This window comes from Caretta caretta, chromosome 10 (assembly GCF_965140235.1).
Source record: "Caretta caretta isolate rCarCar2 chromosome 10, rCarCar1.hap1, whole genome shotgun sequence".
Lineage (NCBI taxonomy): Eukaryota > Metazoa > Chordata > Testudines > Cheloniidae > Caretta > Caretta caretta.
The window spans coordinates 54,697,977-54,713,176 of NC_134215.1; the positions used below are offsets into that span (position 1 = coordinate 54,697,977).

The 15,200-nt window shown below is 41.9% G+C and overlaps 1 protein-coding gene across 5 annotated transcripts in view; it reads left to right on the forward strand.

Moving 5' to 3' along the window:
- OTUD7A (OTU deubiquitinase 7A) overlaps window positions 1-15,200 on the forward strand; it is a 259,935-nt gene that overhangs the window by 95,795 nt on the left and 148,940 nt on the right. For 4 of the 5 annotated variants that reach the window (XM_048867961.2, XM_048867960.2, XM_048867964.2 and 1 more), the window contains one exon: window positions 14,116-14,252. The gene's annotated coding sequence lies outside the window, so the exon portion shown is untranslated. Of the gene's footprint in view, window positions 1-13,060; window positions 13,132-14,115; window positions 14,253-15,200 lie in introns of those variants that run through there. The other variant, XM_075133019.1, reaches the window with a different exon arrangement.

Below are 15,200 nucleotides of genomic sequence, written 5' to 3' on the forward strand. Positions count from 1 at the left end.
TGTTTGCCATAATATTCACAGCCAGAAAAAAGTCAAGTCCAGAAATGAGAGAGAAAATGGTATATAAACTTAAAAACAAATTATCCCTGCCCTAGCCCCACCTGCTGTCAGCCAGCTAGCTGGAATCTACTCTGCAAAAAGCCTTCCAACTGCTTGGAAAATAAATGTTATTTCTTAGCTTTCTGAGACATGTTTAATACATGTCTTCAGGGTGATGGTTGGGCCAGGGAATGGTTTACCCACCTGATAAATTGAATATAGTGTTGGATTGCTTGTTCGGAGGTCAACACGCAATAATAGTAATACTACCTAGCTTTTATGTTACATTTTTCATCTTTGATCTCAAAGCACTTTAGAGGAAGTCAGTATCCTTGTCCCCATTTTACAGATGAGGAAACTGGGAAACACGGGGGGGACGTGTCTTATCCAAGGTCACCCAGCAGGCCAGTGGCAGAATCGGGAACGGAACCTGGGTTTCCGGAATCTCGATCCAGTGCCCTATCCACTGGACTTCACTGTCTAGTAATGCAGGTAGATTCTGTGACAAAAATAATGGCTAGATACTGTAATCTGCATGTCATGCCAGGGATACAATATTGTCACCTTACCCATGAATAGTGTCATACCACTGTTTTCATGAATGGGGGCACCCAGCTTTTACAAATTGCATTGGTACATTCCTGTTGAAAGTGATTTTGTTCTGAAAAGAGGCTGTGAAAATGTCAGTGTGGGTTCGGGTCTCTGTTACTATTATTTGTATTGTCATAGTGCCCAAGAGCCTTAGTCATCGACCAGGACCCCATTGTACTAGGCACTCTACAAACAAAGAACAAAAAGACAGTCCTTGCCCCAAGGAACTGACAAACTCAGTATAAGACAAGAGTCAACAGCTGGGTACAGACAGATGGAGTACAACTAAAGTATTATCATCATGGTAGGCATTGGTCCCAGCATTCCAGAAGCCTGATCGTTGTCAAGTCTTTTGTAGCCATCCTGGCAGAAGAGGGTTTTGAGGAGGGACTTGAAGGTGGATAATAGCTTTTTGGGTGTTTACCTCCCAGGTGTGAGGGGCAATATAGAAGAAAGCCCAAAGGTGTTTTGTGTGACAAGATTAATTAGTGGACAGTGGAGGTTGGCATCATTGGCCAGTCGGAGGCAAGTGCTGACAGCTTGATAGCAATTGATAGGTAGGGTGGGGATTAATTATAAAGGGTCTTCTAAAAGTGAATACAATGCAGCTTATGTTTGATGCAATAGAGCTGTGGGGGAGAGACAGTGGTTATATTTGTGCAGTTTAAAAGTTAAGGACATACTGCATTCACAATTGCACCTTAACTACATCTATAATCTCCTCAGTGCCCAAGTCTCAGGTGGTAATGTATGAACAGAAAAGAACACATTGACCAATATGTTGAAAAGCAACTAGTGTGGGGTTTTTTATAAGCTTGAGACTTCTCAAAGGGGCCTGATTTTCAGAAAATGTTAACTCTCTGAAAATCATGCCATTTTCACAATTCCTTTTCAGAGTAGCACCATGTTTTAAGGGCTGTCTCTTTTACAGGAACCAGTTGCTCCACCAGGCAGAGACTCCTGGCTTTGTCTGCCCTTTCCATGTTAAAAAAGCATAGTAAGGTGGTGTTCTTCTAACTCAATTCACTCCCTGAGCCAGACTCTCAGCACCTTCTGATAGGCGGTTTACTGAACTGCTGCCATCTTAATCCCCAGTCTTCTGCCTGCATCTGGGGAAGCAGAAGTTACTCCAGAGCTCTCTCGGAGGGCTGTGCATGAGGCAGTGCCCCCTGCTTCCAGCTCGTTGGCAGCCTGGTAGTGAAAGGGATTCATTGGAGGCATGGGGTTTCCCCTCACTTAGTAGGTTTTCCCCATCACTTGTTATGGCAGTAGCAGTTTGCAGCAGAGCCCAGGAATAACATCAAAGGGCTCCAACCCTCAGAACCTCATGTTGGCACCCCTCGGACTGAATCATGCTTTGAAGACGAAAAGCACTATACAAGCACTATGTGTTTTCTATTATGAGTAATGATCGCAAATGCAATGTAACCCTGTGTGTGTGTATGTGAGAGAGAGAGCATGTTTTAGCAGAGATCTGTCACTTAAATAACTTGGAGTATAGCAAAAATATGCAGCCAAAATTTCAGAATTGCTCTCTGATGATGTTTGCACATTCAGTTGCCTGGGCCCTTAAAGCCCTTTAACAGTCCACAATCTTGGGGCCCAACAATCCACTTTGCCCAAATGAACGTGGGTTTACACGTGCATGCTAAGTACTCAACCATTTTTTACTCTTTTAATATGACTAAGCAGAATCAGTCAAGTTTGCTGTTGTCTGAGAATTTGGCCCGCACTTTGTATAAAGGCTCGTTATGAAGGGACTTCATTTTAAAAAAAAAAAAGTTCATATCCAGGAAATAAACGTGGAGGTTTTCTTACCTCCTTTTAATAAAATCTCCTGTATTTACATCATAAATCTATAAAATAGTAATATTCTATCTAAGAGTTAGGTATTGAGTATTTTAACATATACCCAGGTCCATCTGTGTATTCTATGCAAATGCTTGATTACTAATAGATATACTTTAATTCAAATCTATCATGGGAGAAAGAAAAGGGGGGGCATTAAAGCTATTGACTGTGTGGTAATATAATAGCCACATTCCTTTCTTCTACTAGCATCACGTTCCTCTGATCAATAGTCAGTCCAGTGCTGATAGTCCCAACAGAATACTGTAAATAGGGAAAAGCCTCAATTCTGTACTTCCACCCTCTCCCTCAACATCACCCACAGTTAGTCTCTAAGGTGCCACAAGTACTCCTTTTCTTTTTGCAGATACAGACTAACACGGCTGCTATTCTGACACCCACAGATAGTCAGTCTGTCTTTTTTACTGGTCACATTCAGTATAGGGAGAGGAGCCATAAAGAAATTAGTCCTTCCTGTCTGTCACTAAATAGAAAGTACTGCTTCTGTGATCGCTGGTTCAGCAAACTGAACAAGATGAATCAGCGAAAGCAGAACAGGAGTGTTTCTAGAAGGTTTGTAAGTAAGAGCAAGGTTGATGAAATATTGCTTGAGTTAGTTGACTCTTTGGTACGTTAGCTTACTCAGCAGGAAGGTGGGCCTGGTATGAAAAGCAAAAGAGAACCACAGTGGGTCTTTGTTAACACATTGCTGAGCTAGATGGGGAGATGAGTTCCCAGAAATGATCCCCCTGCTTCCTGCACTTTAGTCCATCCATTCACTCCACCTCTGTTGTAGACAGCACTCCAGTTATCTTATTGTAGCTAATGTAGAAAGACATTCCATGGAGATCCTTTTTGCCTAATATTTGACATCTCGTAGTTAGGAGAGGGATGGCTTCTGTCCCCTCCTCCTTTTTTCTGAGGGCTTCTCTCTCTCTTTCATTGGTTGAATTAGGAAGTGTGTTTACCAAGAAATGCAATAGATGGCTGGACATCACATGCTCACCAAAAGCTTTGGTGGCACAATAAGTTTGCCATTGATGGACATGAATTGAATCTGGGTGGTGCTCAATCTGAATCCTTTTGGATTTGCTATGATGTTGTCTCCTATCCACTGTTGTTCTACTCCCTAGCTCAAGTCACCATTGGGTCACAAGATTTCTGCTGTCTTACCGAAGTATTTATACCACATGGATTATTATGGTATCAGAATCCTGGGGGCCCTATATCACCCCCTCATCCCCTTTTATTTTCATGAGTGAGGGGAGGAATTTTTAGATGGGATTCTCTCCCTCCTGAGCCAGTGAGCAGTGCTGCCAGTCAGAATGAATGCAATGAGTTTGTGCTCTGGCTCCTTTAAAATGTATAACTAAATGGAAGCCTGCAGTGAAAAGGTCACATGCATCTCCCAAAAAGTTTAACAGCTATTTCCAAAGAGCCTCTGTATTTATGGAGCTTCCATATGTCAGTAGCTGAGCAGGCTCCTTTTATCTGGATTGGGCCCTTAAAATGGAAAATATTTCAGCCTATTAGACTCTGCTTTGTATACATGGTAGGAGGGAGAAAAAACTCAGCTTTTGGTCTTGCTCACATGTGTACAGTATCTCTCTTCATACTGTAGTAACAATCCACACAGACAAGGAAAGCTCTCAACATCCTTAAAGAACAAAAACAGTTGAAGACCAGTGAGTTTAAACTATGCTTTTCTTTTCAGAGAACTTTGCCATCTCGGATTTTTTATGTATTTACTGAAACATCAAGTGACCCTTTCTTTCTTCTACCCCTGACTTTTGGGAGTAGCTATTTGAAAGATTGGTAGCTAGCAGGAAAAAAAATTACATTCTCCTTCCCACATTTGCCTGTGTTTTATGGTTGATTTTCCTTCTCAATTTGCATGCTTTTCTAGGCTCTTTTATTTTCAAACAAAAAATACTGCCATTCTTCAAACCCAGATGCTTTTGATATGAAAAGAGGAGAAATACAGCATACTCACTGCTGCAGCGGATCCTCTCCCCAGCTACGGTTAAAAAAATAACAGCTCTTTCACTTTATTATTATTATTATGTGCTGCAGCTCGCATGAAGCCCTGTAAAGCCTTTCTCAGTTCCTTAGGATAATGTTGCCATCAGTATTACTGAATATGGCGCAAAGAGAGAGCTGTATCCCTCCATATTCTTTCCTTTTTAAAATAATCAGTAGTCTGAGAGAGGCTGTTTGTGGTTTGGAAACTATTGTCCTCCTTGCAGTTCTGTCCACTTTATTTCTTTCCATAGGTGCACATATTGCAGCAAGTGCCATTAGCTTTCTCTTTAGCTTTTGCCTGTAGACGTTACTCCTCCATGTGGTGGTGGTGGTGGTGGTGGTTTTATTTCTCTCCTCCTCCCCCGCTGGCCAAAGCTTATTTTTCGATCAATAGCAGTTCCATTTCTGACTGTCAGAATTCCCTATTTCACACACGGATATTAACTCCATCCTTGCCTCCCTTTTTATAGCACATAACAATAGATGATGACAAAAGTGGCAATTAGAGCTAATGGTCTGCTTCTCAGCGGTACCAAGCATCCACAACTCCCATTGAAGCAAGTTGGGAATGTTTAGCACCTCTGAAAAATCAGCATCAAATTTCACATTTAGCTTAGTCACTGCACCATTTCTTCATTATAAATAATGCATCTGCATGTTTCCCCACAGTCTCACCAACCAGCCCACTATGCTGTCATTAAACCAGAGCTTCCTGTTAATTAGCCCATTTTATTTTTATATTTTTTCCCAGTAAATTAAAAGTTATAAAAGCAAATGTATTCTCAAATGTTGTGACTACCTAGGTGGCTATAGCTCATTTGTACTGAGTGAAGATATAAGGGATGTTGCTGAATTGATCTGACAGACTAAAGAAATATGAGAGGCTTTTTTGCTTCTTGTGGCATATTGTATTCCTTTTGTGGTTTCATAAACAGCCGTGGATATTTTTAGAAATGAAAGCCATTTCATAGAAAAGTTAGGTTAACTGTATTACTTGTTAATGGTATGTAAACAGAACTCTGAAAAGGAGTTGCAATGTGAAGAAGCAAGACACGAAAAGGAAAAAAATTACAGATAACTAGGTAACTAACTTATTTACTTTTCTTGAAAAACCCTCTTTACCTATCGCTTTATTTCTAGGCACACATTTATAAATTATTTAATAAGACAGAATGAAAGTGGCTGCCATCAAACAAAACCTTGAACCCCCAAAGACACTACAAACATTTGAGCTTTTTTGATTTTTATGCTCAAGTTAATTGTACCTGCTTCTGTGCACAGACTCACATGCCTCAGTCCTGCCCATAAGAGACTACCCCTGTAGGTAAAAGATTAAATTTCTTGTCCTCTCCGATCAAATTGACAATAAAATTCTTCAGTGATATAATGGTTTTTGTGCTGTGGGCATCCGTTTACTGGAACGGGACTGAGACTGCTAACTTACCTTCATAGGCTATTGAACACCACTCAGACAGCTTTCAGTCACTATCAACCTGGATCAAATTCAAACCAATGGCTGACTCCTCCTGAAGGTCGAAACAACAGACTGGACTTCTACATAGAGTGCTTCCGCCAATGTGCACAGGCTGAAATTATGGAAAAACAGCATCACTTGCCCCATAACCTCAGCCTTGCAGAACACAATGCCATCCACAGCCTCAGAAACAACTCTAACATTATAATCAAAAAGGCTGACAAAGGAGGTGCTGTCGTCATCCTGAATAGGTGAGACTATGAATGAGAGGCTGCTAGGCAGCTCTCTAACACCACATTCTACAGGCCATTACCCTCTGATGCCACTGAGGGTTACCAAAAGAAACTACACCATCTGCTCAAGAAACTCCCTGAAAAAGCACAGGAACAAATCTGCACAGACACACCCTGAGAATACCCCTGGTCGGGGTTCTATCTTCTATCCAAGATCCATAAACCTGGAAATCCTGGATGCCCCATCATCTCAGGCATTGACACCATGACAGCAGGATTGTCTGGCTATGTAGACTCTCTCCTCAGGCCCTACGCTACCAGCACTCCCAGCTATCTTTGAGACACCACTGACTTCCTGAGGAAATTACAATCCATTGGTGATCTTCCAGAAAACACCATCCTGGCCACTATGGATGTAGAAGCCCTCTACACCAACATTCCACACAAAGATGGACTACAAGCCATCAGGAACAGTATCCCCGATAATGTCACAGCAAACCTGGTGGCTGAACTTTGTGACTTTGTCCTCACCCACAACTATTTCACGTTTGGGGACAATGTATACCTTCAAGTCAGCGGCACTGCTATGGGTACCTACATGGCCCCACAGTATGCCAACATTTTTATGGCTGACTTCGAACAACGCTTCCCCAGCTCTTGTCCCCTAACACCCCTACTCTACTTGTGCTACATTGATGACATCTCCATCATCTGGACCCATGGAAAAGAAGCCCTTGAAGAATTCCACCATGATTTCAACAATTTCTATTCCACCATCAACCGCAGCCTGGACCAGTCCATACAAGAGATCCACTTCCTGGACACTACAGTGCTAATAAGCAATGGTCACATAAACACCACCCTATACCGGAAACCTACTGACCGCTATACTTACCAACGTGCCTCCAGCTTTCATCCAGACCACATCACATGATCCATTGTCTACAGCCAAGCTCTAAGATACAACTGCATTTGCTCCAACCCCTCAGACAGAAACAAACACCTACAAGATCTCTATCAAGCATTCTTAAAACTACAATACCCACCAGCTGAACTGAAGAAACAGATTGACAGAGCTAGAAGAGTACCCAGAAGTCACCTACTACAGGACCGGCCCAACAAAGAAAGTAACAGAATGCCACTAGCCATCACCTTCAGCCCCCAACTAAAACCTCTCCAGTGCATCATCAAGGATCTACAACCTATCCTGAAGGACGATCCCTCACTCTCACAGATCTTGGGAGACAGGCTTACAGACAGCCCCCCAACCTGAAGCAAATACTCACCAGCAACCACACACCACACAACAAAAACACTAACCCAGGAACCTATCCTTGCAACAAAGCCCGTTGCCAACTCTGTCAATATATCTATTCAAGGGGACACCATCATAGGACCTAATCACGTTAGCCACGCCATCAGGGGCTCATTCACCTGCACATCTACCAATGTGATATATGCCATCATGTGCCAGCAATGCCCCTCTGCCTTGTACACTGCCCAAACTGGACAGTCTCTATCCAAAAGAATAAATGGACACAAATCAGACGTCAAGAATGATACCATTCAAAAACCAGGTGGAGAACATTTCAACCTCCCTGGACACTCAGTTACAGACCTAAAAGTCACAATATTTCAAAAAAAACTTCAAAAACAGACTCCAATGAGAAACTGCAGAACTGGAATTAATTTGCAAACTGGACACCATTAAATTAGGCTTGAATAAAGACTGGGAGTGGATGAGTCATTATACAAACTAAAAACTGTTTCCCCTACTGTTACTCACACCTTCTTGTCAACTGTTTTGAAATGGGCCATCCTGATTATCACTACAAAAGTTTTTTTTCTCCTGCTGATAATAGCCCACCTTAATTGATTAGTCTTGTTAGAGTTGGTATGGCAACCCCCATTTTTTCATGTTCTGTGTGTGTGTGTGTGTGTGTGTATTATACAGTAGGAAGATAGCTATATATATATAGATAGATATAGATATACACACACACACAGAGTAGGAAGACATATAATACAGTATATATATATATATAATATATATCTATCATATCATATCAGATATGATATCATATCAGATGCATACAGTGGAAAATACATATATCTTCCTACTGTATTTTCCACTGCATGCATCTGATGAAGTGGGTTTTAGCCCATGAAAGCTTATGCTCAAATAAATTTGTTAGTCTCTAAGGTGCCACAAGTACTCCTTGCTCTTTTTTCTAGCTTTGCTGCTTGACATAGCATAGCATAACAGCACAGGCAAGGACACACTGATTCAAAGCGGCACCATGGATCCTCCACATGCCTAAGACAATGTATGGTGTACCTCATTCAGTACACTAACTGCCACAATAGCAACTAGGTGGGTGAAATCAGACAATCACTACACTCTCGATTGAACTCACCCAGGAAAATGACAAAAGACGAAAAACATCACATCACCTGTGGGTGAACACTTTCGCAAAGCAAACACTTTATACCTGACCTATCGGTCCTCATCCCCAAAGGAAACCTGCACAACATATTCAAAAGACAAGCCTGGGAGCTTAAATTCATAATTTCTCTAGACACTAAAAATCATGGACTGAATAAAGACACTGGATTTATGGCTTATTATAACACTCTGTAACCCACTCACAACCCCCTCAGCTGCTTTCACTCCCTTTTCACTTCCCCCATCCCCATGACTGGAGGGGTGTTAGCAGGCCACTTCATCTTGAATATTCCCTTGAAATGGGACCACTGATGCTAAACAGTCTGTTCCGTCTTATATTTAGCAGTGACAGTCTAACATAGTTTCCCAGACCTGAAGAAGAGCTCTCCGGAGCTCAAAAGCTTGTCTCTCTCACAAACAGAAGTTGGTCCAATAAAAGATATTACCTCATTCGCTCTGTGTCTCTCATATCTTGGGACCAACGTGGCTACAACAATACTTCATATAGTATAGCAATGGCTTTTGCCACAGGAGTATTCCAGTCCCTCCCTGCACCAGGGCTAATTTCTCAACATCATCTTTTAACTGAAGGCAGGGCTACATTTAGGCAATATGAGTCTGTCTACACTAGAAACAAGTTGCTGGTTTAGCTATGTTATACCAGAAAAAGCCCCTAATATAGATGCAGTTATATCAGCAAAAGATTGCTTTTGCTGTGCTGGCAAAAACACCTTTTGCTCATACAACTTTGTCTACATTAGGGGATTTTGGCAGGATAAAAATTTTGTAAAACATCCCCCTGAGTCACATTACTAAACCGGGGAAAGTGTTTAGCATAGACCTGGGCTGAGGTCCTAGGCTGTGTGGTCCCCATTTGGTGTGGAGGTGGCTCCAGCTTTTCCCTTAGGAGTGCACTAGGGACTCTGTACTTCTCAATCCTCTCCAGTCAGTTTCCCCAGTATTTACCTCAGGGGTTATCCACTGTGACAGGTGGACTAGGCTCACTGCACTCTTTCTTGCCTGCCACACAGATTTCTCTGCTCGTCTGGTGTTTGCAGGGGCCCTCCAGGGCAATGGGTTGTGGAATTAACGTCATATTGAACTGTATGGGGTAGTTCACTCTTCTGAGAGCTATTGTTTCAGGCTGCCTGCAGACTCAGGCAGACATCACAGCATTGTTTACACTTGGTCACAGCATCATAGAAGTGTAGGACTGGAAGGGACCTCGAGAGGTGATCTACTCCAGTCCCCTGCGCTCAAGGCAGGATTGCGTAATAATTAGACTATTCCTGAAAAGGTGTTTGTCTAACGTGTTAGTCCAAGTGTATACATCTTTGATAAACAAAACATCTCCTCCCTTTTTTTCCCTGCCTGTCCTTCCCCTGCCTGTCCCTGAAGGGAGTCTGAACCCAGCCTGCAGCTAGGGCTGGATTAAGGCGTAAGCATTATAGACTCATGCCTTCTATACCAATATTCCAGCCATGTGTATTATCCCACCAAGTCTCTATGATGCCAATTATGTCATAGTTATGTTTATTTCACTATTCAGTATTTCTAGTTCTTTCTGTTTAATCCCTACTTCTTGCATTTGTATACAGACATCTAATACGCTCATTTGATTTCTTCTGTGTTCCCTCTTGTCTCCCCTTTGCCCTGCTATGATGGCCCATGCGCCCCCTAGACTCCAACCCTTCTCCCAGGTCTCCATGTTTTTGACTTGGCTTTTGTCTCCCATCTCCATCGAACCTAGTTTTAAGCACTCCTCGCTAGTATCCAGGTACTCTTCCCCTTCCTTGATAGGTGGACCCCATCTGTGCTCAGTAATCCTTCTTCCCAGAACAGCATCCTGTCATGTTTGTCAAGTTTTCCTTCATAACCATGACAGCTAGAAATTTACTTTTTTTAATGGAAGCTAAGATTCTGATATAAACACTTTACTCCCGGGGCTCTAGGCATGAATCTATAATGCTTATGCCTTAATACAGCCCTGGCTGCAGGCTGGGATCAGACTCCCTTCAGAACACTGAAATGGGCTAGCATAGTCATGCTATACTAATGGCCTAAATTTCCTTTCTTTCTCATCATACAATATGACACATGATCTTCATTGCTCTTCTCTAGCCTGCCACTCCCAGTGAGCTGTGAAAGACAGAGAAGAGAATTCAAATGCTGATCCCCTGTATGGCAATGTCTCACTGCTCAGTCACTAGCATGGCTATCAAGTTGTTTAATGGCCTGTAATAGTGCATTTGGCTGGATTTTCTGTATAATTCATAAATGGGGATACTGTCCCTCTGGATTTGTCTGACACATGGATTTTGTTGTTCCTAATGAGATCTTCACAGGCTGTCAATTATTTATGTAGTTTAAGCGAAATACACAGAATGGGATTGCTATACTTCAATTATGCACCTTCAAAATGTTAGGAAGGGAATCATCCCTGATTCCATGTCTCATACGCATATTTTCTCTTTTGTGTCTGTTCTAAAAAGGCTGTAAGTAACACTGCAGGGGGTTTAGAAGTGAAAAAAGAATTAATCCCAGTGCTCTTTTTAATTCCCTTGCAAACGGAATACAGTAACCAAATAGCATCAGCTTTCACAGAAACAGGAGACAAAGGGGGAAAAGAGATTTCCAACTTTATTTTGGTGTATTGTGTGAACTCTTTTCTACTGTAATTCACAGGTAAATGCAAGCATGTTGTCATTTAGCTATTGTGTGCAGTAGAGAGCTTACTGCAAGGCATGCATGGGGTTCAATGCAAGCAGCATTGTGCAAGCATTTATCCAAAGCTGAAACGAAACTATCCTTTACTCTTGCAATATAAAGTTTAAGGACATTTAAGATCGTTCTTCGAATCTTTCTGTACCTTGACAGCTCTATTCTGGTTTTGTTTTTTGTTTTTGTACTCGCTATAAATGTACACGTTGTTCTTCTCCTCCTTATCCAGTCATACAGGCTGCTTGATGGGTGCATTGGCTGCATAACTCTTTGTAACGGAAGCCTTCAAAAGACTGGCCTCAAAGCTTCCATCCATTAATGCTAATGTGATGATTCTCTGTAGCCCTTTACCATGTGTAGTTATTTATACCAATGCAAAGCATGACCCAGTCAAAGTGGTAGCATTTTAAACCTGCTCTGCCTTCACTTTGTGCTGATATAAAGGACTACACAAGGGATATGTCTATCGTGCCCCGAAGATTGGACTATGGGCTGTGAATAGCAATGCCCACTAAAGAGCTGCACTGTAACTTCCCTGGGTGGATGCTGAAGATGCAAACTCAAAGGTTTTGATTGTCACTGACATAGTCATCTTCAAACAGGACTTTATTAAAGGTGAACTCTGAACATTTCAGTTCATGCCTGCAGCATCCACATGGGGATGCACAGCACTTTTAAGCGCATTCCTATTCACACCCCCTCGTCTGAGCTGTGGGACCAGGTGAACATGCCCCTTGGTGCATGGCAGCAGGGAATCAAGCCCTGTGTTTCATAGAGTAACTGACATGTATGTGTCGAGAACTGTATGTGCAAAAGATTCCACTTTAAGGGAACACACTACAAGTCTTCACATGGACTATGCACTTGACACTGACTTGAATGCTTAATACTGTCTCTGATCTTTATGTACAAGAAGATAATGTATGCTTGGAGAACTGTATCAGTAAGACTACTCATACAGAGCTCATAATGCTAACACTTTTGATGCCAGTAAGCTGCTGTCCACATCCTTATTGGTTGAATCCACTGCCCACTCTCTCCAAAACTGAAATCAGTGGCACAAGCCAAGTGTAGAAAAGTGGATTTTAACTCTCACAGGGAGGAAAAACCGGTGCAGTTAATTACTAAATGCTTTCTCGGGGTCTTTGCCCATTCAAGTTTTGCATTGTGATTATGCATTTAACAGTGTGATTAGATTTAGATTGTAAGGGCTAGGGTGGGACAGAGACCAAGTCAGCCTTTGTCTTACACAGGATCCAGCACATTATTATTACTAAACAGATAAATACTAAGTAAATCCTTTGCTCCACCAATATTCTATGATTGTCGTAGAGATTTAAGAAACACACTCAAAAATAGTGAGAGTTCCCATGCACTGTCTATAAAGGGATTTTTAAATGAGAAGTGGACTAGAAAGACAAGCACAGCTGGTAGTGGAGGAAACCCTTCTTGTGCCTTGCACTGTGGAATTTATATATGAAGTAGTCATCTTTTAAAATGAGCCCACCAGAATGCTCCTCTGTACCTGGGGAATTTGGGCTACCTGCTGGATAAGTGCCAGCTGGCTTTTTCCTGTGTACTTAAATCTTTTTTAAGACCGCAAAAATTTCAGTGTTGATGTGATTTGGTAATTCAAGCTACTTTATTTTATTTTGCCTCTACCTAGCTTGTTTTCCTCAACCCCATTATTCACACTGCTTTAGATTGTGTCTCCTCTTTGCTCTTCCCTTCTACTCATCAATCAGGAGTATTGCAAGGTAAGGAACATTTGTAGAAGAAAGAAGCAAGCCTTGCTTCTTTCACTTTAAAACTGACCAGATGGCATTAATCACACCAGCACCACAGGGGAATGTTGTTTTATCACACAAGGTGAAGCCCTGAAAAATACCCAAACCCAATTTAAGATTCTTGGCTCACGAAAGGCATCAAAATACAACTGTGTCCACTCTTCATGGCACCCACGGCTTCTTTCAGAGCAGAGAACCCACCAAACTCCCTTGAAAAATACAGGAGCCTGCCCAATCTTCAGAAAGCCAACATTTCACAAAGCAAACCTCTCCGGTTCTCACCCTACCTCCAACCACCCATTCCTGGCAAAACTGTCAAAGTACCAACAGCCAGCCTCCAACAATGGAATATGTACCAACACTCTGGATGCTTTGCTGTTGGGCAGAAGCTGTATCTCAGTGCTCATACTGCTCACCGTCCTACGGGCTACTGCTAGAGCAGATGCTCAGCACGACAATGGTTCCTACCATTCCTCTCCAACAGAACCCAGTGACTGGTCCTGGGTAACTTCTCCTCACCCTCAAAAACCCTCCCCTACGGCTGCTCTTCTCATCATTTCACTTCCCTGAAATTTTATGACATGTTCCTCTGCCCTCCCACTTGATCCTAGGTGAAAATTTGACCACAAAAAATTAATTCATGTTGTTTTTACCTTGCCTTAAGGCTTTCACTGATTTTTTTTTGCATGCCTGCCGAAGTGAACATTGCACCCATTTTGTGCATTCATAACTCCCATTTGTGTGCACAGATTGGGCAGAGGGATACCCAGCTAATCTGCTTTTTCCATGCAAATAGCTGTGTGCAGTAACATAGTCAATATCAATGTCAGTGCTATATGGTGGGCACCTAATATCAGAGGGTAGGGCTGACTTTTTAAAATGCTTTTATAATTGGTATCATTCAAACTGTGCATAGGAAGGAAGATGATTAATATACAGTCTCTTCTTTTTCAGATTTCTCAGGGGACATATTTTCACTTATTCACACCTTCTACTGTGGCAAAAATGGACTATTTTCCTCACCGAAAACCAGCAGTATAATGCCCATCTGATATATGCCTCAAGGAACTCTTATTTAAAATCCGTTGAAAGTAAGTCAATTAACAACTTGCTTAAAGATAGCTTTAGTTGGCTGTATGGCTATTTGTGGCTCAAGAATAAGCATAAACTAAGCATAAACTAATAGCAGCAGTCTGGCTTTAGGCTATTGGGGGAATAAAAATGAGCAATAAAGCAGACACTGAAGTTGTGCTGTTCCCTGACTATTTGGTGCCAGTTCTTGTCACAAATGTTTTATGTACCATGACTATCCATCATGTTAAAAGTTCACTGCAACGAACTGTAAATCAGCAGCTCAATTGTTGTGAGTGTACAATGTGAACTAGAAGATTATCTGCATTGTAAATGAAGATTTGGATTCCTGTTGCTGTGACAGTTAATTTTAGAATTGACGATGTAGAAGTGGGGACTATAGACCATTTGCTGTTTCCTGTATTGTGAATAGATCCACTCTACTTCTGCTTTTATTGTGGTGGTAACTGAAACATCCTGCAGTTCCATGTAACTTTAGATCTAAGTGGAAGGCTTGACATTTATATCTGCACACCTAAATTGGTCAGGACTGTGAAAAAAACCACATACCTGACTAATGTAGCGATGCTGACATACCCTCCAGTGCAGACACAGCTTCGTCAATAGAAAAGTGCTTCCATCAACATAGCTAACATCATTCAAGGAGGTGGTGTTCCTATGTTAACAGAAAAAACCCTCTGTCAGTGTAGGCTGTTTACACAACGGTGCTAGGTCGACATAACTGTGAGAGTTAGCCTCCGTAGTGTAGACTTAATCTCTTTTTAAAAAATGCAACTACGCTTTAAAAATCCAGTAATGGTAGATCTACAAAGGCCATGCTGAGGCCATAATTCAGAACTCAGGTGCACATGTACAGTTAACTGGTTATCTGGCAACACGTGCACATGAGAGATGCCTAGCAATGGGCATATCCAAGGTCAGAGTTCTTTCCAGAATCCCTTCTTCAT